The sequence below is a fragment of the Martes martes genome (assembly GCF_963455335.1).
Source record: "Martes martes genome assembly, chromosome: 6".
NCBI classification, from domain to species: domain Eukaryota; kingdom Metazoa; phylum Chordata; class Mammalia; order Carnivora; family Mustelidae; genus Martes; species Martes martes.
The window spans coordinates 107,429,485-107,452,732 of record NC_137893.1 but is presented as its reverse complement, the minus strand read 5'-3'; positions in this window follow the sequence as shown (position 1 = coordinate 107,452,732).

Below are 23,248 nucleotides of genomic sequence, written 5' to 3'. Positions count from 1 at the left end.
TTTTCTTACTGAAGAATTTTTCTTAAAAAATGACACAAAATACCATTGCAAAATCTTTCTTCAGTATTAGTAGAATAGCATTAGCTTTTTAGTTCTACCTCTGAAAAAGAACAGAAGCTTCTTAAAGTGTATCTAAAACTTAACGCCTCAGACATTGTAAGGAATTGTTGTTTTAGTTATTATAAAATGGTTTTCAAAGGTTAAGTTGTCACTGGGGATAAGCATTTTCCATAATGACACTTAAGTTAGTCTACTTTTCTTAATCACAAAAGGCAACTTATGCCAAAAAACCTGTGAAAACTACCTGAAGATAAAGCACAAAATAATAAATTAGGCCCTAAATATGCTATATTCTATTACAACTTCTGATATTTTGTCCAGGAATGGAAAGAATCTGAAATATGCACAAACTTGCAGTCAGCATTATTATTGTCAGAAGAAATAGGTCCTTTCCGGTTGGCAAAGTGGTACAAATGAGCACAGGAGCTGTAAATATGGATTCTGTTATGAAAAGCAGGGCTGGGAAGAAATATACTCTCTGTTTGGAGAAATACAAATTAAGTGCATAGGTTAAAAAAATTAATAATGCCTATTGTATGTAATGGGTCTCATTTTCATGTGAAAATTCAAAGAAATAATTCCTCATGGTCTTTTCTGAACATCTTTCATTTGTTGTGATCACGCATATTATAGCTTTTCCTTTTTACGTATCATATCCCATGTTATAAAAGTGTATCGACTGGCTAGTGTCAAAGTTTAAAAAGTGTTATGTTTATGAATTAGATTAAATTGGATTAGGACAAATTGTCTTTGTTAAAAAATTTCTCTTTCTCAAATGAGTAAAGCAAAATAATTATGAGGCTGCAAAAGAAATCAAAGGGGGCTGTGTATTATAACCCAATAGGTTCTTCATTTTTAAAAGGTCAAAGGTCAGTCCTGAGCTTGCTAAATCTGAAAACAAAGTTGTAATAAGTGGCATGAGGAAAAAAATTCTTGAACCAGATTTTATAAAGGAAATAAAGAGAGAAAATTATTAATACTATATGTCTGTAAACATAGGCTTTATTTTCTTACTTGTGTTGTCTGTGCTGTTTCCAGATATCCTTTTCTTTGATATCTTTATTCTTTTTAATAGAAGTAACATTTTAACTAGTAACACATAAGCATGGGAAGTCTATGATTCCTTTAGATTGAGGATACACAGGCTAATTTTCAGCATTTTGCCCTCACTCTGAAAGTCTTCATTTTCTTTTGCTTTACCCATGATTATTTACTTTTACTGTGATTAATGATTTGAATAACTCAAGATCCATGTAAATAAAAAGTTTGAGAAATATTTTCACATTTTGTTAATAGAGCTAACATTTCTCAGAATTACTTGATTAAATCTAATTTGTGGCTGAAAAACATTCTTTAAATTGAATCAATGAAGCTATATTAATGGTATACCTTTTATTATAAATAATAAAACAACCAATTATTTTTAACTAATGTATTTTTGCCAATATTTTATGTAATTTTTTCATCAATTAGTTCTATAAGCTCAAAATGTACTAGGTAAATATTTGAGTAATTATTTTAAAACTCATAAAATATGGTCTAATTACCACAGGGTTTGATAGTAAATGTTGGTGTGTGTGTGTTTGTGTGTTTTAAAGGGGAATACGAGGAAAGAGAAGAAAGACCTGTAGAGTCATATACTACTTGAATGGTATTCTGAAATGTATATTTTAACTCACTAGACATTGTACATAGAAGAAATACTCAAATAGATTTAGTAACTTACTTAATATCACAAAGGCAGTTTGCAAGAGGCTTGCACTCAATTTGCTGATACCTAATGGTTTGCAGAAATTACTGCAATTTGCCAAAGCAAATACTGGAAAAAGGTCTCACTGAAAGCACCATCTTGAAGAAAAGAAGGCACTTTAGCTAATGTCCCTTTTTCTGATATAAGATGTTGGACTGTAGAGTCCATTTACTAAGCATGCCAGGATGCCACAGAAGAGAAGGGAAAGGATGTGGCTGTGTTTTATTTTTGGCATTAGCTTATCTTTGTAATAAAGAACTCTTTCCATTTAGACTTTGAATTAATATACAATAGTTTCATTTATAATAACTAAATCCACTAGGTACCCTGAGGAGTCACAATAAGATAAAAAGTGTCAGAGAATGACATTTTGCTGAGGAATAAGGACAGTTGTGAAATGGTTCTGCCCAAGGCTCCTTCCTTGACCACCTAATTTCTTTGCAGGGGGTTTCCGTTGGGTTTAATTCAATGACAGTGAAATTTTCAACTTTGTCACATTAAATGATTACAAATCGCTTAATGTCTTGGTAATAAAGAATCCTGGTCAATCAGCAAACTCCAGAATAAAAATTCATGTGAAGTACTAGCTAGTTGCTTTAGGCAACTATTGAGTCTGAACATAAATGGAGAGTTTCTCCTTTCCTATTTCTGCCTTATTTTTTGGCCATTTAGCTAATTTTTATTATTACTAATTTACATACATTAAAATTTGTCTTTATGGTGTACAGTTCTATAAACTTGACAAATGTATAGAATTATGATCTATCGTCATAAGCAGGATATAGAACAGTTCCATTGTATAAAAAATTCCTCTCTGCATCCCATTTTAATCAACCACAGCCTCTACTCCCTACCATTGGCAACCACTGATCTGCTTTTAGTCCCATAATTTTGCCATTTCTAGAATGCCAAACAAACAGAATCATATAGTTTGTAGTCTTTTGGGTTTGGCTCCTTGCACTTAGAAACATGTATTTTGTTGCCTGCATCAATAGTCCTTTCCTTTTTATTGCTAAGAGCTATCCCAATGTATAGGAGTATCATAGTATGTCCATTCAGTGGTTGAAGGATATCTGTGCTGTTTCCAGATTTTGCTGATTATATATAAATTTCATAAACATTTAAGTACAGGTTTTTGTGTGAACATAACTTTTTTCAAGTAAATTTCCACAGTGAGATAACCGGGTCATGTAGTAAGTGTGTGTTTAATTTTGCAAGAAGCCACAAAACCATTTTCCAAAGTTACTGTACAATTTTGCATTCCCACAGCAAATTAGAAGAGTTCCACTTGCTCCATGTCCTTATTAAGTACTTGGTTGGTCAGTTTTATATTGGTTTTAGTCATTTTAATAGGTTTGTATTGGTATCTCATTGTTGTTATTTGTATTATTTTCATTTCCCTAAAAAGACAGAATGTTTACCATTGTTGTGAAGGTGGAATTGACACTCTTTTCACTCTCTATGTTCTGAATATATGCCAGAAGTCTCCAGCTATTGCTTTTGACTTTTTTCTTACTGAAAAACATGGCATAAATTCTAAGGGGAGTTCAGTGTTTAAAATATCACCAGACCTTTAAATTAATGTCGATAAGGCAATGTGATATATTTTGTCATTATTTCTAATGTAAATATACTTTTGACATATTCAGTCTTAAGTCGCAATGTTTAAAAGAATTAATTTCCCAGCTATGGCAAAATACATGTGGGAATTTGACTCTGACGAGGAAGTAGAAAGTTACAAGACAGAATATTGTTCTCATACAAATAATGAGAAAAAGCCAAATAAACTACAACATCAGAGTTTTCATTGTTGTTTTTTTAAAAAATCTGTTAAAAAAATTAAAAAAACAGGCAGCAGAAGATATCCAAATGAACTAAATTCCCGAAAATTACATCCCTTCCCAGGGGAGAAGAGAGCCATGGTGTAATGGTCAGAAAAGAAGTAGTTAGATATCTTTCTAGAGATGACATGATGGTGTACATGAAATATTATTTCAGATCAGCAAAGAATTATTAAAGCTAATAAATTATTGTGACCAGGTAGCAGAAAACAAAGTCAGGATGCTTTGTACCCAGGTGATGGGTACTAAGGAGGGCACATGTAGTGATGAGGACTGGGTATTATATGTAACTAATGAATCATTGAACACTACATTAAAAACTAATGATGTACAATACAGTGGCTAAAGGAACATAATTTAAAAAAAAAAATTAAAAAGGCCCAACTACCCAAAGTAATGTATAGACTCAATAAAAGCCAATGGCATGTTTCACAGAAGTAGAAAAAAAAAAATAAAGTCTTAAAATTTGTAAGGAACAACAAAAGACCCCCAAAAGCCAAAACTGTCCTGAGAAAGAAGAGCAAAGTTGAAGGCATCACACTTTCTGGTTTAAAACTATTCTACAAAGTTGCAATAATCAAAACAGTATGTGAGGACATAAATATAGACACACAGACAAATGGAACAGAATCAAAAGCTCAGAAACAAACCCCACATATATAGCTGACTAATATTTGACATGAGAGCCAAGAATTACACTGGCCATATGCAAAAGAATCAAATTGGATCTTTATATTACATCAGTCATAAAAATTAACTCAAAATGAATTAAATTAAACATAAGATCTGAAACCATATTTCCTAGAATACATAGGTGAAAAGCTCCTTGGCATTGGTCTTGGCAACCATTTTATGCATATGACAATAAAAACACAAATACTTAAGGCAAAAATAAATAAGTAGTGCTATAGCAAGCTAAAAAGCTCTGAACAGGAAAGGAAACAATCAACAAAATGAAATGGGAGTCTACACAATGGGATAAAATATTTACAAATTATATATCTGGTAAAAGGTTAATAACTCAAATATATAAGAAACTCATACAACTCAGGAGCAAAGAGAAAAATCAATTAAATAAATGGTCAGAGGAACTGAATAAACATTTTTCCAAAGAAGGCATATAAATTTCCAACAAGAACATGAAAATATGCTAAAATGTATTATTTATCAAGGAAACACAAACAAAATCACAATGAGATAACATCTCACAACTGTTAGAATGGCTAACACAAAAAAAAGATAAGAGATAACAAGTATTGGTGAGGATATGGAGAAGAGTGAACCCTTGTGTACTATTGGGTATGTAAACTGGTGTAGTCATTATGGAAAATAGCATGGAGGTTCTTAAAAAAATAAAAAATAGAATTTCCAAGGATTCAACAAATCCACTTCTGGATACACATTCAAAGGAAATGAAAACAGGATATCAAAGAAATATGAGCACTTCCTTGTTTATTGCATTATTCACAATAGTCAAAGTAAGAATGCTGCCTAAGTGTCTATCAAAGGATGATTGGATAAAGACAATGTGGTATATATACACAATAGGAAATTATTCATCCACCAAAAAGAAGAAAATGCTGCCATTTGTGACAAACAGATGGACTTTGAGGGCTAAATAAAAGAAATCAGAGAGAGAAAACAAATACTGCATCATATCAATTACATGTGGAATATAAAAAAGCTAAACCCATAGAAACAGAGTAGAATGGTGGTTATCAGCTGTGGAGGACTGATGAGACATTGGGCAGAGTACAAATGCCCCCTTAGAAGCTGAAAAAGTGTTGTGGATATAATGTACAACACTGATTATAGACTTGAAAGTTGCTAAGAAAGTAAATCTTAAATGTAATCCACAAAAAAGAAATGGTAATTATGAGATGTGATGCAGGTATTAGCTACCACTCTGGCAGTAATCATATTGCAAAATATGAGTGTATCATACCAACATGCTGTATAACTTAAACTTACATAATACCATATGTCAAATATATCTCAATGGAGCTGAAAAAAGTGAATTCAGTTATTTTTAAAAAGATTTTATTTATTTATTTATTTGACAGAGAGAGAGAGATCACAAGTAGGCAGAGAGGCAGAGACAGAGGGAGGAACAGGCTCCCCACTGAGCAGAGAGCCTGATGCAGGTCTGGATCCCAGGACCCTGAGATCATGACCTGAGCCGAAGGCAGAGGCTCAATCCACTGAGCCACCCAGGTGCCCTGGTAAATTCAGTTATAAATAAAACTAAAAATGAAAAAAATGGAGTCTTGATTTATTTAAAATTTAGTGTAAATTTGTAATAATTAAGAAAGCTTATTATTTGTATAAGAATCAATCAGAAGGTATAAAAGTAGAGCTGAATATTAGTCAACTAAACTTTACTAAGGTGCCAAGTCAATTTAATGAGGAAAGTAAAGTACTTTAAAGAATTTTAGTGGCAGAACTAAACCTACCAACAAAATAAAATCTATCAACAAAATAAACATATTGTATGGGGCGCCTGGGTGGCTCAGTGGGTTAAAGCCTCTGCCTTCGGCTCAGGTCATGATCTTAGGGTCCTGGGATCAAGCCCCGCATCGGGCTCTCTGCTCGGCGGGGAGCCTGCTTCCCTTCCTCTCTCTCTGCCTGCCTCTCTGCCTACCTGTGATCTCTGTCTGTCAAATAAATAAATAAAATATTTTAAAAAAATAAAAAAAATATTGTATATGCTTTACCTTCACCTATACATAAAAATTTGAGCTAGATTACTATATAAAAAATTAGAAAATATTTGTAGAATAATGAAGATAATGTATATATAGCCATTGGCTAGGCAAAAATCTCTTAGACAAAACAAAAAAACACTGACTTAAAAGAGAAAATTGATTATATTTCACTAAAATAAAAACTTCTTTCTCATTAAATGACATCATCAGGAAATTGAATGGGCAAGCTACACATTGAAAGATTTTTTTTTCATTGAATGTGTCTGAAAAAGATTTTATCCATAAGATATAAAAATTTTTATAACTCCACAATAAAAGACAAAAAAGAAACTCTCAGTTAAAACTGGGAAGAAGAGTTGAACTGGCACCTCACCAAAGAAGTTATAGGAGTGGCCACTAAGTACATGAAAAAGTGTTTGTTTAATCAAGAAAACACAAAATCACCAGAGGCTTTTTTCATTTTTAACCCACTGGGATGGCTAAATCAAAAGATGGATATTATCTAATATTGTCCAGAATATGGAACTGTACGTTCATAATTTGCTGGTGGGCATATAAAATTCTATAACTGTTCTGGACAACTGTTTGGCAGTTTCTCATAAAGATATATAAGTTCTTTGTTATTTACCCATAGGAATTAAAAAGCTATATGTTTGAAACAACTTGGTAAATATTTATTGCTGTAAGTATTTCTTCTTAAAAGCATCAGATTGAAAGCAGCCTTAATTTTCATGAACAGGAAAATGGGTAAGCAAATTATGTTGAAGCCATTTAAATGGAATATTACTCAGTCATCAAAAAGCATGGACTAATGATACAGCATAGATCATTTTAAATATGATATGTTGAACAAAAGAAGCCATACATAGAAAAGCCAAACTACATATCAAGGTTGTTAATTCTAAGAACAGGCAAACAAATCTATAGTGTTAGAAGTAGGTAAGGGCTTGCCTCTTACAGAGTTGGCAAGGGACTGACTGAAAGAAGCAAGATGTAACTCTGGGAATATGGAAATGATCTATCTCTTGTTTTGAGTGATGGCACACAGGGATATACAATCCTTAAATCTTATCAAACTGATCAGTAAATATGTGCATTTTTAATTTCAATGAAATAAATAAATAAAACATTCAATAACTAAAACAATGAAATAAAACATAAAGTTAAAAAAAAGTACCAGAGGTTTCATTAATTCTTTTTCTTTTTGTTTTTTAATTCAATTTTGGAGATGTTTCCTTGTCGTTATGATGGTTATCTTTACATTTCATTAGTAGAGTATTCCTGCATATCTAATACATGTTATTATCTGCAAAGGGTCATCTTTATGAAGTCTAATTTTATGGATCTTTAAGAATGGGCCTGCAACTATATTTTCAAATTTATTTACCTGCAATTCTTTATACAATTCCTTGAAATACCAGCTCCCCCTGTCACCAAAAGAAAGTGTTGAAAGCACAATTTTTTGTTGTAGCCATTGGAGTCAAATTCTTTCTTAAATCTGATTTAAATACTCTAAATTTTCCTTTTTTATTCAGGTCCTCACTCAACTCAGGTTTTCTCCTCACTTGATGCTTTTGCATATTTAATCCATACTGCAAATCCCTTTTAAAAACAAGCTTCCTCCATAATTCTAGTCTCTGATTACCCTTGTCAATTTCTGATTCTTATTATTTTTACCAATTTATTTTTCCAGATTTAATGAGGTCTAAATAAAAGCATTGAACAAATGAAATAAATTTATTAAAAACAAATACATTTATTTGACAAATTAAAGTGTAAGATATTTAAAGTGTACAATGTGATGTTTTGATATACATTGTGAAAGGACTCTTTCCCTCAAGTTAACACATCCATCATCTCACATGTTTACCTTCTTGTTTCTTTCTTCTCATTTTCTCAACTACATTATACTCTCACTGATGAGAGAAATTATATCAGTTTCCATCTCCCTTATTACCTGATAAAAATAGATAAATGATAGAGTCTATGAGCTAATGTCTTCCTCTTAAAGCATTCTAGTACTTAGGTAGAATAAAGTAATATGTAAATAGTATAGGATTTCTCTATTTTTAGGGGTTTTTTAAATTATTATTATTCCAATATTATCCTCCCATACAGATTTCTGAGAATGGCAGTTCATGATTTTTTTTTTTTTTAATCCTTCCGGGGTAGACTATCTGGTCACAATGTTGGGGCTGGACTTGATGCTATGTGGGACTTGCACACTTGATCTTAGTCAAAAGGCCAAGAAACAATTGCGTTGACTTGTAACAGCATTGTTTCCCCTAAATTGCTGCATATTTATTTAGTATAGGATTAGTGGGGAGAGGCAGTTTATGGAGATTTGAGGGGGCACCTTTGTCTCTTTCAAATTTTCTTATTATGATTTCCTGCCAAGAGACCCAGCTGTCCGTAGTTCCGTAGTTTTGTTTTTACAAGACTTGATATAGTGAAAAAGGAAAAAAAAAAAAAACAAAAAACAAAAAAACTTTGAAATTTCATACAGGAACATCTCAGGAATAAATTATGATTGCCCCAGGCCATATGATTTGCCATTATCACAGGTCAAAGAGATGGTTACCATGATTGATGTTCCCACTGAACTTCCATAGGTTTGTCAAGGAATAGTTGATTCTCAAACACAAAAGAGACATGAAGGTTGGGGCACCTGGGTGGCTCTGTAGGTTAATCTAAGTGTCTGCGTTTGGCTCAGTTCATGATCTCAGGGTCCTTGAATGGAACCCTGCATCAGGCTCTCTTCTCAGTAGCGAGCCTGCTTCTCCCTCTCCCTCTATCTACCACTCTGCCTACTTGTGCTCTGTCAAATAAATAAATAAAACCTTTTAAAAAAGAAAGACACATGGAAGGAATATAAAAAAAGTAGAATTAACTGAGCAGATCAACAATGAATGTACATTATTAGTGATCCCTTCTCTCAGATACAAGGAAGGACCCACCATTTTTTCCATGCATTTTAATTTTGATTAAAAGCTGTTTTTTATATAACCTGGTTCCTCCCCTGCATTGTTCTACTTGACATTCGAGAACACTCTGTTCTCTAAGTTTCTGTGTCAACTGGTTTCCAGATGAGTTTAGTTAATGAAGTCACAGGCAGGGAAACTGGAGAAAAAGAAAAAGGAAAAAGTCAGAGAAATGATCTCCTTCCCTCTTTGCCTCTCCCAAAGTTACTGCATCACCTCTGACCCTCCAGCTCCAGTGAGTGAGGACAACCTCACTTCTCACTTGTGCTGGGTGACCTTGGTACCCTTTGGCTCTGGAAACCCTCTTGCCATCTTTGTTCAGTGTACAGATGACAGAGCCTTCTTGTTACAGCTAATTTCAAGTTTATTTTACTACCCTATTGGGTTAATAGCTCTTTTATCAAAGATAATCATTTCAATAAATTTCTTGTTTCCTCATTATATTGTGACTGTCATTATGTATATTTTATTCCATTAAAATCTTACCCATTCTTCAAAATTCATCTTAAATACTTTTCTTGTAAAAATAAAAAAAAAAAGTTTCTCTTCTTAGTGCTAGTTCATCTATTTATACTCAACATAATTTCATATAGGTGTTAGTTTCATACAAATTTGTTTACTTTAAATGGTTCTTTTTGGAGAACTATATTTCATTTTTCTTTTTTTTTTTTAAAGATTTTATTTATTTATTTGACAGAGAGAGAGAGATCACAAGTAGGCAGAGAGGCAGGCAGAGAGAGGGAGGGAAGCAGGCTCCCCGCTGAGCAGAGAGCCCGATGCGGGGCTCGATCCCAGGACCCCGAGATCATGACCTGAACTGAAGGCAGAGGCTTTAACCCACTGAGCCACCCAGGTGCCCCTATTTCATTTTTCTTTGTATCTCCAAATATATAACAATGATGTCGAAGATATAATGTCTCTTCCACAGTGCATTCTCATATATAGACAAATGTTTACTAAAACAAAGTAAAATAAGTATATAGTATGTGTTTATGTAGTAAACCAGAAAAACAAGAAACAGTGGTAAACTGGGGATTTTTTAAATACAGAGATAATCATAAATTAGATTATGGCAAATTGTTCATTGATATATGAATATAATTTGAATTATAATTTTACCTGGAATACTGCTATTTTATGCCTGTTTTTCCTGCCTAATTATTACAAATACATCATTTCATTCTTGAAAGTATCCCGTTTTGGATAACAAAATTATTCATTATCCTAGTTATAACTCAGAGTGCTATCCAAGGAGATACAATTTATATACTGTAAAACGTGAAAGAGAAAATCATAACACAAGTTCAGGAACAGATAATGAGAAAGGAAGCGAAGAATAATGATTCCTATTTTTGATGATTTTTCAAATCTTTGAGGTTGTAAAAAAATATTCCTGAGTAAAATGAACTGAGAGGCAAATTAGAATTGTAAATCATTATTATAAAGAATGCCTTCCATTCACAGTAAAGTGGAATTGTGCACTTGACTGACCAGCTTATGCTGGATGACTTGGGCCAAGATAGAATTTTGGAAAAACAATAACTAACAGAAAACGGGCAGTTGGCCCATTGACAATGAATATGTTCACTTACCAGATGAAACAGGATTTATGAGCATCCTATGAATTTTTGGGTGGATATAAGGCAAAGAATGGAAAATATAGGTACTAACTGCTATAAATAGAATTATCATATTCAGGTAGTTTCCCTAATACTGAATATTCTAATAAACTCAACTGTGTTACTGACACTTTTTTTTTTCTTTTTTAATTTTTTATACTGGAAAGCAAGTGAAAGCTGACACTTATTTCTTGAGAATTATTCTTTAATTACTATTTTTGGGAATAAGGCTTATTTCCATCATGCAACAAAGACAGAATGCCAAGAAAAAAGTTTGGTATAATGATGGATACTTGGTGTAGAGTATTTAATAGAACAAGAATGATATCTGTCCTCTCAGAACTTTACATCTCATGGAGAAGATGGTTATTGAACAAGGCAGAAAATGTGAATACAGAATACAAACTTTCACTTCATGCTGTATTTCAGTTTTTAACTTTCACAGAATATGCCTTGAATTGCCATTTGGACTTATGGATAAAAATAATTGAATGGGAATTTTTCCCCATGCTGGTGCTACTTTCGTATAGACCAAGTTTACTACATAGTTCTTTATGATGACCTTGAATTTGCAAAAAGGAGAAAAATCACTTAGAAATATCTTGGCTGTATTAAAAATTCATGTAAGGAATTAAAGTCAATGAAAGTTATTGCTAAAAAGTATTCCTAGGCTTCTACATAAAATAAGGATAAATATCAACAACAGCAGCAACCATCTGCCATGGCACTCCCAGGTTGTGTGATGTCACAAAAAAGTAGGAAATGAGATGTCTTTTGCCCAGAGTCAAAAAGAATTTATCTACATTTAAACAATGACAAGAGGATGGCTGTTTAAGGAAGCAAAGCTGAGGAGAGAAGATAATGAATTTTGATGCCTGTTACTAAGAAAGTTAATTTCACCTTACCCTGCGTTCATTTCTCCCCCTATTCCATTCAAACATTGATATTACAACTTCTAACTTTACCAGAAAATTTCAGAATAACTGCAGGGCACAACCTCTGAATTTGATTTGCTCAAGGCTATTCAAAGACAAACTCAGGGAGTTGGATCTCAAATCTCCTTTCCATTACATTCGGATGATGAGGTTTATTCAGAACTCCAAAAACAGAATACCATGAAATTAGATCCTGTACTCTGGAAACTCTGAAATTTTTATTGCCAGGTTAAAATTGGAAAGGGTTAGCTCTTGAGTACCAGATAAAAAGTGAATCTCCATGGATCTTAACTCAATTTGTATAGTCAATTTCTCCGCTCTGACTGTCCCAACCTGTAAAGCCCTTTACCTCCATAAAGTTGAACCTAACCATCCCATCCCATAGAACCTCTACTCTCTCAAGAAATCTAATAGCAGTTACCATATATAAGCATTTGGAATATACTCTTAGTCTTGCTTCTATCATTTTGCAGTCTTTATTGTTTCATATATAACAAGTCAATTTCAAGGAAGGTAGAATCCATCATTTACATTTGGGGAACTTATTTTCACCAATTAAACAGGTAGATCAATTTTTGATTCAGTTTTTGAAATATAAATAGTTTATTTTCTGTAACAACACTAAAAATAGATTTCATTTCTTAAGTTTAACTTAAATCTCTTAGAAATTATTGAATTTTCACTTTTCTGTTCATCTGATTTGTGAAGTAAAATACTTGAATTCAGAATGGACCTTATCTATCTTAAGGTAATGTAAGCATGGTATATTATTTGTTACAGTCACTGACACATCAAATTTGTATTCGTAAATAATTAAAGACATATTTATGTTTTAATGATACCTGTCAAGTATTTAAAAACCTGTCCTCCTAACTTCTCCAATATTAACCTCATGATAATTCGTTCAGTTTTTTTTCACGCAAAAGGATTTCGAGTAAGAAATTGATTCAAAAGCGTATATGGACAAGCTATATAGAACCACAGGAGGAAAAAAAACATGAATATTGTCACAATTTCTTCAACTAATGCAGAAATTTATGAATTCTGAATAATTATTCTTTCTAAAGTAGGGCAAGAAGCAAAACAACAACAACAATAACAACAAAAAGCCTTTATCAATTATTGTAGTACTGGTTAGCAAATAACTTGGTGAATGCTGTATATCCCAGATGTCCATGCATGACTAATTTATTGTGGCAATCTAGCAAAAGGGATTAATAGTTCTTATTGTTCAAATCTATTTTTATATTGAAGGTTTTGGAGGGGCAGGTGGTGGGGGTTGGTTGAGCTGGCGGTGGGTATTATGGAGGGCACATATTGCATGGAGCACTTGGTGTGGTGGATAAACAATGAATTCTGGAACCCTGAAAAGAAAGAAAAGAAAAGAAAAGAAAAGGAAATGAAAAAGAAAAGAAAAGAAAAGGATTGAAAAGAAAAGAAATCTACATATTTGTCACTAAATAATTCAAATCTCAATCTGCTGAAAAACAAAAATAAATCTACGTTCATAATAAACGTTTTGTTTTAATTGTAGAGGAAAGGGAGTGTTTCCTTGGTTAGAATAAATAATAGGGGCACCTGGGTGGCTCAGTGGGTTAACCCTCTGCCTTCGGCTCAGGTCATGATCTCGGGGTCCTGGGATCGAGCCCCACGTCAGGCTCTCTGCTCAGCGGGAGGCCTGCTTCCCCCCTCTCTCTCTGCCTGCCTCTCTGCCTATTTGTGATCTCTGTCTGTCAAATAAATAAAAATTAAAAAAAAAGAATTTAGAATAAATGATAAAATATAATTTATTTTGTTTCACTTTATTACTTTCCAGCAGTTATTACATCTGTAAAAAGCTTTTCTTCATAGAGGAAGGATTTTGTTGTTGCTAGGTTCACAATATAAAGCTTAAAATATTTATGAGCATGTTTGTCATAATTGTCAAGCATATTTCAATGTGACTATGACTGTGTGTATGTAAAGTATACTTTATTTTGGGCTAACTGCAACTTGCAAATAGATAATAAAAATGCGATGAGATTATTTCCTTCAGCACTTTTTCTGGAAAAAATTATACATGTTGAAATATGACAACCAAACAAATCTGAGATTTTGCTCAATGGGCAGAGATCTCAAGTCCCCTGGTTGTGGTTTAGTATTGCATTATAAAATGTTCTCGGTGTTATTTGAGCAAGTTTTCATCTTCAAACTTGTTCAAACTGACTTTTAAGATTTCCCATCCGGCTGGGGATAACTTGAAGAGAAAACTCAACCAACGAAACAAAGTTCCAGCTCCCCTCTATGATTCATCCTGGAAGGAACAGAAATTGTATTGCACTGAAGTGTTGCATATCCAAGCCATAGTTGCAGCTACTGCATTACAGTCTATCCTAGAATACTCTTACACAGCACTGCCTTATCAAAGTGTGGGTGAAATAGAAGAAACCTGCTCAGTTATCTTTACTAACATCCAAATTTCATGAGAATGGTCAGAGAGGATTCTTGTATTAAGATAGATCACAGTGTTTGGAAATAATGGAGTGTATTTCTACAGAATAATTGTTTCCGAATTGATGTTTGGATGTCTTCTGTTTTTATGGTAAATAATACTAGATAAAGCTTAGTAAATATATGAAAGGGGAAAAGTATGGGTGACTCTAAAATGAAATATGACTACTGACTCATTTTCCCCATTTATGTCAACCAAGCAACTAACAAAATCTAGATTTAGTAACCTTCCATTTTCTCAGACTCTTAGAGTTGATGAAAACATAGAAATCAAACTATTACAAATAAATTTGCAAAGTAGTCCCTGAAGGGTTTTTTTTTTTTTTTTCCTGCTAAGAATACGAGATATTGACTATTTCACACCTTTCTTATCCCATCCTGACAAATCACAGCTGTGGGATTTCAATTTCAAAAAATGCATTAGCAAAGCCAACATGGTAACACTGAATATTTGTATATAGATGAAATAATTAAGGAAGAAAGTTTCTGGAATTTATTTGCTGTTTGTTTATTCTGCATTATAAGCCATAATTACATGGTTCAAAATCCATGGTTCTGAAATCCAGATTTAAGAGAGCTTTTTTTACCAAACAGTGCTGGGTTTCACAGATATCAGCAAAGGATGGAAAAAATTATTTCTGAAAGCAATAATTTATCCCAGTGAGTCATGTTATTGCAGTTAATTATATTAGTATGATATTGTGAAAAACCCATGGATCTTGTTGATAATCAGAATTTAGTTCTACTTCTCCCTCTGCCACTTATAAAATGATTGCCCCTGTTCAAGTTGTCTTCCTCATTGCTGAGTTTCCATAGGGTGAAAGTGGAATAATGTTACCTTCCTTAAACATCTTTAAAAGATTAAATTATATAATTTATTTATAATACAAGGCCCAAATTAGACTCTTAGCAGATAACAATGTCTTCGGTCTTTACTTTATGAATATATGCATATATCTAAAAATTAAATGATTACTTTCTAGATGCTGTTAATAGTTACATTTTCCAAATAATTTATTTAAAAAGAAATCAGTATTATTTGTACTAAATGCAGTAAAAAGTTCCCAAAGCACCTGAAAGCAGTTGTTGGTATTCAGTAGCTGCTGAGAAGATGGTATAGACACACACAGTAAGAAGACACATTGGGTGTTACATGCAAACAATGAACCATGGAACACTACATCAAAAACTAAAGATGGACTGTGTGGTGACTGACATAATTCAAAAAAAGAAGAGAGATGCTGCCAGTCAGGGAGTGAGTAACTGTGTGTACGGGACTAATACCTCCACTGTTAACACAGGCATTGATATCTCAAGTTAATGATAAGAAATCTATAAAGAATTTTATGAAAGAATTTATTTTTACACGATACATCTGTCCTCGGACTAAGTCTTCCCCTTTATGCAAAAGATAATTGGTGGGCATCAGATTGCTGTTATTTTCATCTAGGTATCAATATTATTAATACAAAAAGTAAATATATTTTGGCAATCTGGTAACTTTTATTAATGTATAAAGCAACCAATAATCACAGAAAAAAATTAAATTGAGCTGGTTAGGGTTTTTTAAACATTTGCTTTGGTTTCTTTTTTGCAGGCCTTTCTTACCCTGAGGGCTTAAATGGTGTAAGGGGAAACATGCAAATGTCCTCCTCCGAGACCAGTAATTCACTGTAGTATATAATTGTAGTGTCCATCTGGCACAAGCTCGCAAAAGCACATGTAGCAGTTTAGTTATAAAAATATTCAGGTGACAGGATGCCAGATGTTTTTCATGGTTGTCATCTTCGAATATCCTCTTATTTTATCACCTAACAGACCCTCAATATAATGACCTTCATGTTCATGCATTTTCTACATTTTCTTTTGACCTCCACAAAATCAGAAAAATAAGCACTATAAAGAAAATAGGGCATAAAATACACACCTCCAAGTACCTATCCCGAGAAAGTAGAGAAATAATACAGCTGACATAGCATAGCCTTCTTTCACTTTACATATTTCTTTATGTATGTAGCTACCATCCTTAAGAACTATGATCTTCCTTAGATGGGAATGTAAAAAGGAATTAAATGTAATAAATACTCTCATAAGTATCAGTTTGCCTTTCTTGTGAATCTGGATAATTCTAGCAGTAATGTGTAGAGTAAGTCTTGAATATTAATCCTACTTCATTTTTCTAAAGCCCTCTTCCTTTTCTTTTTCAATTTGGTATCTATGATCAGTATGGAGGAATTTTGGATATCCATTGCCAACCTTAGAGGCAGTCTACTCAAGTCTCCTCAGTCTGAATCATTATGTCTCAATTGCACAAAGGGGGTCTACCCCTAAAAAACACCATCAGCATTGGTTTGGTAAGAACTTAATTAACTGCTTCAAGAAAAAGGGAAAACTAACCAATAATAGTCATAATGTATGGTTCTATGTGTTTTTATCATCAGGTCATATTGAGGATACACCTAACTATATAGGTTTCCATAGCTTATAGTGGTGAAACATCTTTGAATAAATTGTTATATTGAAACTTTTTGCTTTCCAAATTAATTCTTCATTTTTGACACAAAATTCCACATGAAATACTTCGGGTTATATAAAATTTCTGAATGCTGTTAGGCCTTTCATTTTCTGTATGGAAAATGGTGGCTTCAGAATTCACTGAAATGTTGAATTTAAAAATGGCCCAGTAGTCAAACAAAATGATGCTGATAAATTTACTCTGACTTTCTCAAAAGTCTATCTCCTTGATTATCAGACACAGATCCATAGAAGGCACAATGGAACAGCAGCAACCCTATCAGTTTAGGCAGACCAAAAGAAAAAAAAAAATCCATATCCAGGAGTCAAGGACTAGCTGTGTGCAATGATTTTTGCTTTTACAGAAAAAATATTATAAATGAAGAGTTAGGCCTTTCTTTTCTCTACTCTCTATTATTCAATTCCTTAAATATAGAACCACTACCCTCCTGGTAAATGGCCTTTCTTCTTACATTTCTAGTAAGTTAACAAATAGAACAGAATAGCTTGAAGGACTTGGAGAGATCAATATGTCTGAATCTTGTGCTTCTTAATTTAACTGCTTATAATTGCCATAAAATTTGGAAACAAAAATTATCTCCTGGTATCCAATACTAAGCTCTATTAAGTATGTTTTTGTCAGCAATATTTTAATCTAGATAAATAAATTTATTTGTACATAAATAATGTGTCCAAATACTCATTAGTATTTTTACAAAAATATAATACCTCCCTGTGCTATAAAACTGTGCATTATACTTTCATTATAGTGTTGGAGTTAATATGTAGAAAAGTGTCAAGCTGGGGCAAATGAGCACACTTTTAAAGAAATTTCAGTCTGGGGCAAATGACTATTTACTGATGATTAAAATCATTTATATAGTGGGGCACCTGGGTGGCTCAATCCCTTAAGTGTCCCACTCTTAATTTCAGCTCAAATCACTATCTCAGGGTCTTGGGTTCAAGTCATGTAGGGCTCCCCCATTCAGTGAGGAGTCTGCTTGAGATTCTGTCTCTACCTCTGCCCTTATCCCACTCTCTAAAATAAATTAAAAAAAAATCTTTAAAATCACTTATATGCCTATGCAATATACCAGGCTAACATACATTTGATCACTAGAAACTGAAGATCAACAATTTTTATTCCATTCAATGGAAACTGACCTTGCAATAGGGGTTGGCTAATCATAAATACATATGCAATTTAGTACTTTTAAAATTCATCCTGAGAACAAAAGTAATTTATTCAATTAGAATGGAATAAAGCAGACTCCAGAAATTTGTGACATGGGATAAAAATTAAAACCAAGGGAAGCAAAGGCTTAATGCTTGATATTGGGTTCTGGAAAGGGTCAGTCTTTACAAATTAAAAATAGAAAATTGCTACATGACAATAGGATTGCCCATTAATAATCTAACATTTGGAGCTAAAACACAGAATTCAAAGACTGAAAGTGTCATTTTAGAAAACTGTAAATTTTACAAAATAAAATTGTTCTAAGTCACAGTTATTAGTAACTGAATTTACAGCCTAATCCAACTAATTCAGATTCTAGTACACTCTCTACCACAGTATATACCATATCAGGGGCAGAAAAAGAAATAATACTCAAAATGGACCCATCCCAAGCCTTTTACCTGAAAGGGACCCTAAGTGGTAATTAGTCTGAATCAAGGCAGGGAAAGCTGAAATCAGGCAGCACAGAAAAGGCAAATAAAACTTGCTAGGATAGATATTAAAGTAACTCTTCAAATACATCAAAATTTTTACTGGAGCTGTCCTGTAATATAGGCTTAGTCTCAGAGAATAAAATATACTGTTTTATTAGTTTACCTTTTATTAGTTCACCTTAAAGTACAGCTTTAATCATGAAAGCTATAAGGAAAATGCATCCCCTTTTCTCCAGATAATCTCAATTAAAAGTGCTGGTATAAATGTCACCAACATAAACACCAACAAAGTAAACTCTCATTTTCTTTTTTATTAAGATTTAATTAATTTGTCAGAAAGAGAGAGCACAAGTAGGGGGAGGGGCAGGCAGAGATGTGGGACTTCATTCCAGGACCCTGGGATCATGACCTGAACTGAAGGCAGACAGTTAACTAACTAAGCCACCCAGGCATCCCTATACTCTCATTTTTCTAAAAAATTTTTTGCATTTTATAGAATTATGTTTTTGGTCTGCCTAATGGTAAATTCATACCTGAAATTCTTTTTTTTTTTTTTAAGTTTTCCATCTCATACCTCTGTAGAAAGTATACATTTTCTTGTATCAATATAGGTGATACAGTGGTTAAGTGTGTGTGTGTGTGTGTGTGTGTGTGTTTTAAGATTTTATTTATTTAACTGAGAGAGGAAGAAGGAGAGCATACTCAAGGGCTGGGGGGAGGGGCAGAGGGAGAGGGAGAAGCAGACTCTCTGCTGAGTAGGGAGCCCAGCCTTGGGCTGGATCCCATGACCCTGAGATCATGCATGACCTGAGCAAAAGTCAGACACTTAACCAACTGAGCCACCCAGGTGGCAACTCCCTTCTCCCCCTGACTTTTTAAAAATATTTTATTTATTTGAGAGAGAGGGAGAGGGTGTTTTGATGTCTTAAAATTGTTTATGTGGTATGCACTAGAATGTATTTCTTCTGATTATCTTCCATATTCTATTTCTAGGGGAGCAAATGCTTTTAAATATTGATATGGCAAAAATATACTGAGTTCTTATCTTGTTACATGTTAAACATAGTGAATAGTGTAATTTAGGAAGATAATTGACCTGAATGTTAATATTATTGGGATTCTTTACTTGCTTCAATACCAGGTGAGAAAAAAAAAACTAAACAAAAAATTAAATTTCACTAGAAAAATTATAAATCATACAAGAAGAAAATTTTGACTTCAAATGAAAAGACATTTTTAGGTAAAATTGAAAAAAAATGAGGAATCTAGATTATATCAGATGTTTTAATTTGCTCAAAGATTCCATAAAACATACATTCCAAAATAAAATTTTACATATTTAAAGCCAGGTATAATCCTAAAGACACAACTAAAATAGCACCATGCCATAAAGAAAGAACTGCCATAATGAAATTGTGAGTAGTACTAGATGCCAGATTTGTCTGGAAAAACTCTCTTAATTCATCTATGAAGTAGAGTATGGACACTGGGGAAATAATTATGTATTCTTTTAATCTGTCACCTAAACTATTGATCCAAAAGTACAATATGGCAAGTAAAGACACTGTAAGGATTTGTAAATGTCTTTGCGAAGTTTCACCTCCATAAAACTAAAAATAAATTGTTAAGAGCTCATATAAAAGCATGGTAGTCCTGATTTTAATTGTGCCTTGTTTTAAACAAAATATTATCTGTAATCTTTAGCAAAGCACATCAATTCATTTTATAGAACTATCACCTTAATGAAAAGACATTTCAGAACGAAATTAATATTATTGTAATCCACTATTTCTTGAATAAATCTAATGCTTTCATTCAACTTTTTTATCCTTATAGATTGACATGAATAGTGGAGGAAGGGAGGAAGGAAGAAAAGAAGGAAAGAAGAGGTGGGATGGGAGTTTTTAATAGATATTTTGAAGAAAACATTGAAATCAACAGTCTAGAGTTTGAGATATGTCAAGAAAGATAGATTCCAAGAGTGAAAAGATACAAAAGGGGGTGCCTGGGTGGCTCAGTGGTTTAAGCCTCTGCCTTCGGCTCAGGTCATGATCTCGTGGTCCTGGGATGGAGTCCCACATCGGGCTCTCTGCTCAGAGGGAAGCCTGTTTCCCCCTCTCTCTCTGCCTGCCTCTCTGCCTACTTGTGACCTTTCTCTCTGTGTCAAATAAATAAGTAAAATCTTTACAAAAAAAAAAAAAATACAAATAGGGGGCGCCTGGGTGGCTCAGTTGTTAAGCATCTGCCTTCAGCTCTGTTCATGATCCCAGGATCCAGGAATGGAGTCCCACCCACATCAGGCTTCCTCCTCAGCGGGGAGTCTGCCTCTCCCTCTCTTACTCCCCTTGCTTGTGTTCCCTCTCTCACTGTGTCTCTCTCTGTCAAATAAATAAATAAATCTTAAAAAAAAAAAAGATACAAATAAAGGAACATGAGCCAAAGTTTCTGATGGATTGAAATGTCCATCCATCTATAGATAGAGATTCTTTTTTTTTTAAATTAACATATAATGTGTTATTTGCCCCAGGGGTACAGGTCTGTGAATCACGAGGCTTACACATTTCACAGCATTCGCCATAGCACATACCCTCCCCAAAGTCCATAACCCAACCACCCTCTCCCTACACACCCACATCCCACCAACCCTCAGTTTGTTTCATGAGATTAAGAGTCTCTTATGGTTTGTATAGACAGAAATTCTTAATACAAGAAGAGTTTGAATTAAAAAATACATATATACAGTCAATTACAAAAATACAGAAAATGTAAATAGACAGTGTAAAAATTGGGTAGATAGAATGAGCAGAGGGCAAATAAAATCATTTAGCCAGGAGTGCCTGGGTTGCGGCATTGTGGGTTAAGCAGCCAATTTTTGGTTTCTGCTCAAGTCATGATTTCTGGGTACTGGGATTGAGCCCTGGGTCCAGCTCCGTGTCTGCTTCAGGGTTCTCTCTCTCCTTCTGTCCCTCCCTCAGCTTACTTGTGCTCTTGCTAAAATAAAGTAAATCTTTAAAAAAAAGGGGGGGGGGTTAACCATCATATAAATGTCTAAATGGAACAGTTCCAGAACTCAATTCCTCATCTGAATTCAGAATGTGAGAGGGGAAGTATTTATTAGTCCACAATATTAGATGACCAGTGAGAGTGGCAGGAAAAAAAAAAAAAAGACAAAGCAATTTTAATATGCTCCCAGAAGCCAGAAGGAGCTGATTTGGTACTCCTAATTTCTCCTTCTCCTCCTCCTTCTTCTTCTTCTTCTTCTTCTTCTTCTTCTTCTTCTTCTTCTTCTTCTTCTTCTTCTTCTTCTTCTTCTTCTTCTTCTTCTTTTAAGATTTTATTTATTTATTTGACAGAGAGAGATCACAAGTAGGCAGAGAGGCAGGCAGAGAGAGAGAGAGAAGAAGGCTCCCTGCTGAGCAGAAAGACCGATGCGGCACTTGTTCCCAGGACCCTGAGATTATTATCTGAGCCAAAGGCAGCGGCTTAACCCACTGAGCCACCCAGGCACCCTGTTGCTCTTAATTTCAAACATGGAGCTTCATTTTCAAATGGGGAGGGGTAAAAATAAACCTGATTCGGGAAAACCATTATTTACTGTTTTTCTGCAAGGTGCTGCATATGGTGCTGGACAACATATACGGTTGACCCTTGAACAATACAGGGGTTAGAATCAGAGTTAGTTGACCCCTTCACAGTTGAAAATCTGCATATAACTTTGGATTCTCCAAAACTTAACTACAAATAGTATACCGATGACTGGAAACCTTACTGATAACATAAACAATCAACACATATTTTGTATGCCTTATGTATTGCATACAGTATTCTCACAATAAAATTGAAGAAAAGGAAATGTTATTTAAAAAACTGTAAAGAGAATACATTGACAGCAGTATAATTTATTGAAAAAAAAAGCTGCATATAAGTAGATCCACACAGTTCAAACCTGTGTTGTTCAAGAGTCAACTGTGTATCATTTCATTGGTTATATTATCAAGATGTTGTTAATTTAGGGGTAGTTCATGTAGTTCACTTTACAAATCTGTTTGATTCTTTTGTATAGCTATGTCTACATCCTTACAATCACCTCTCTGTTAATTTCTTTCAGAATTTAGAAAACGTTATATCACTTTTTCCATAATTATGGCAAGCTGGGCATTTCTTGTCTTACATTACATAAACTTTCCTCAATGTCTTCTCTTTATAACTATATTCTTAATAAATGCCTTATAAACAATTCTTGACTGAGTTTATGTAATTTATGGGAACACCATAATATATATCTTTTTTGGAGACTCAAAATGAATATTTACATTTTAAAGAATCTGGGGAAAGCTTTATTTAAAAAAAAATCAATATATTTATTTATTTAACATAAAGCTCACTCACATGCTTTCCCTTCTTTTTTTTTTTAATTGACATTTATAAAGACTCTTCTGATTACCCCTGATGTTCACTCTTCAGTGTTTATAGACAGAGGTTTTGTCATATTTATTTCTAAATAAACTGTTTCTAACATGTTTCATAATATATGCAGATATTTGAAAATTGCCAAGAATCTAAAGAAAAATGGTGGAGAGGTTGACTTCTTTTTTTTTTTTTTTTTGATTATTTATTTATTTATTTGACAGACAGAAATCACAAGTAGGCAGAGAAGCAGGCAGAGAGAGAGAGGAGCAAGC